We start from the raw sequence: 2,582 nt of genomic DNA, 5'->3' as shown, positions 1-2,582 counted from the left end.
AAGGATTTACATCCCTGCACCAATTAGGCATGTAAAATGCCTTTGCATGCATTTCTGGCGTTTAAACGCCGAACTGATGCTTGTTCTGGGCGTTCAACGCCCAGATGCAGCATGTTTCTGGCGTTGAACACCACTTCTATGCTTGTTTCTGGCGTTCAGCGCTAGCTTTCCTCAGTGTGCATTCCCGGCGTCTGAACGCCAGGATGCTGCTTGTTTTGGGTGTTCAATGCCAGATCCATGCTCTGTTCTGGCGTTGAACGCCAGCCAGATGCTCCTTACTGGCGTTTAAATGCTAGTAAGCCCTTCCTCCAGGGTGTGATTTTTCTTCTGCTGTTTTTGATTCTGTTTTTGATTTTTCTATTTATTTTGTGACTCCACATGATCATGAACCTAATAAAACATGAAAGAATAATAAAAATAAAAATGAAATTAGATAAATAAAAATTGGGTTGCCTCCTAACAAGCGCTTCTTTAATGTCAATAGCTTGACAGTGGGCTTCTCATGGAGCCACACAGGTGATCAGGTCAATTTTATAGACTTTCCAACACCAAACTTAGAGTTTAGATATGGGAGTTCAACACCAAACTTAGAATTTGGCTGAGGCCTCCCAACACCAAACTTAGAGTTTGACTGTGGGGGCTTTAGTTGATTCTGTACTAAGAGAAGCTTTTCATGCTTCCTCTCCATTGTTACAGAAGGAGATTCTTGAGTTTTAAATACAAGGTTGTCCTCATTCAGTTGAAGGATCAATTTTCCTCTGTCTACATCAATCACAGCTCTTGCTGTGGCTAGGAAGGGTCTTCCAAGGATGATGGATTCATCCTCTTCCTTTCCAGTGTCTAGGATTATGAAATCAGCAGGGATGTAAAGGCCTTCAACCTTTACTAACACGTCCTCTACCTGACCATAAGCCTCTTTTCTTAAATTTTCTGCCATCTCTAATGAGATTCTAGCAGCTTGCACCTCAAAGATTCCCAGTTTCTCCATTACAGAGAGTGGCATGAGGTTTATTCCTGACCCAAGGTCACATAGAGCCTTCTCAAAGGTCATGGTGCCTATGGTACAAGGTATTAGGAACTTTCCAGGATCCTGTTTCTTCTGAGGAAATCTCAGTTGATCCAATGCATTTAGTTCATTGGTGAACAGGGGAGGTTCATCTCCCCAAGTCTCTTTACCAAATAAATTGGCATTCAGCTTCATGATTGCACCAAAGAACTTGGCAGCTTGCTCTTCAGTAACATCCTCATTCTCTTCAGAAGAGGAATACTCATCAGAGCTCATGAAGGGCGTAAGGAAGTTTAATGGAATCTCTATGGTCTCTAGATGAGTTTCAGATTCCTTTGGTTCCTCAGAGGGAAATTCCTTGTTGATCACTGGACGTCCCAGGAGGTCTTCCTCCTTGGGATTCACGTCCTCCCCTTCCTCCTTGGATTCGGCCATGATGGTTATATCAATGGCCTTGCAATCTCTCTTTGGATTCTCTTCTGTATTGCTTGGGAGAGTACTAGGAGGGGTTTCAGTGATCTTCTTACTCAGCTGGCCCACTTATGCCTCCAAATTTCTAATGGAAGACCTTGTTTCATTCATGAAACTCACAGTGGCCTTAGATAGATCAGAGACTAAATTTGCTAAGCTAGATGGATTCTGCTCAGAATTCTCTGTCTGTTGCTGAGTGGATGATGGAAAAGGTTTACTATTGTTAAACCTGTTTCTTCCACCATTATTAAAGCCTTGTTGAGGCTTTTGTTGATCCTTCCATGAGAGATTTGGGTGATTTCTCCATGAGGGGTTATAGGTGTTTCCATAAGGTTCACCCATATAATTTACCTCTGCTATTGCAGGGTTCTCAGGATCATAAGCTTCTTCTTCAGAAGATGCCTCTTGAGTACTGTTGGATGCGGCTTGCATTCCATTCAGACTCTGAGAAATCATATTGACTTGCTGAGTCAATATTTTATTCTGAGCTAATATGGCATTCAGAGTATCAATTTCAAGAACTCCCTTCTTCTGAGGCGTCCCATTACTCACAGGATTCCTCTCAGAAGTGTACATAAACTGGTTATTAGCAACCATGTCAATAAGTTTTTGAGCTTCTGCAGGCATTTTCTTTAGGTGAATGGATCCACCTGCAGAAGTATCCAATGACATCTTAGCTAATTCAGACAGGCCATCATAGAATATATCCAGGATGGTCCATTCTGAAAGTATGTCAGAAGGACACTTTTTGGTCAGTTGCTTGTATCTCTCCCAAGCTTCATAGAGGGATTCACCTTCTTTCTGTCTAAAGGTTTGAACATCCATTCTAAGCTTACTAAGCTTTTGAGGAGGAAAAAACTTGGCTAAGAAAGCCTTGACCAGCTTATCCCAAGAGTTCAGGCTATCCTTAGGTTGAGAGTCCAACCATATTCTAGCTCTGTCTCTTACAGCAAACGGAAAAAGCATGAGCCTGTAGACTTCAAGATCTACTCCATTAGTCTTAACAGTGTCACATATCTGCAAGAATTCAGTTAAGAACTGAAAAGGATCTTCAGATAGAAGTCCATGAAACTTGCAGTTCTGCTACATCAGAGAAACTAATTGA

At 41.9% G+C, this 2,582-nt stretch overlaps 1 non-coding gene across 1 annotated transcript; it reads left to right on the top strand.

Moving 5' to 3' along the window:
- The first annotated feature begins 2,207 nt into the window (after positions 1–2,207).
- Positions 2,208–2,311, top strand: LOC112724150 (small nucleolar RNA R71). Its single transcript, XR_003163328.1, has one exon. It is a non-coding gene; the product is annotated as a small nucleolar RNA R71 (small nucleolar RNA).
- Positions 2,312–2,582: the final 271 nt, after the last annotated feature.

The sequence above is a fragment of the Arachis hypogaea genome, chromosome 11, assembly GCF_003086295.3.
Source record: "Arachis hypogaea cultivar Tifrunner chromosome 11, arahy.Tifrunner.gnm2.J5K5, whole genome shotgun sequence".
Lineage (NCBI taxonomy): Eukaryota > Viridiplantae > Streptophyta > Magnoliopsida > Fabales > Fabaceae > Arachis > Arachis hypogaea.
The sequence above is the reverse complement of the archived record's forward strand: the minus strand, read 5'-3'. Positions and strand labels throughout refer to the sequence as shown.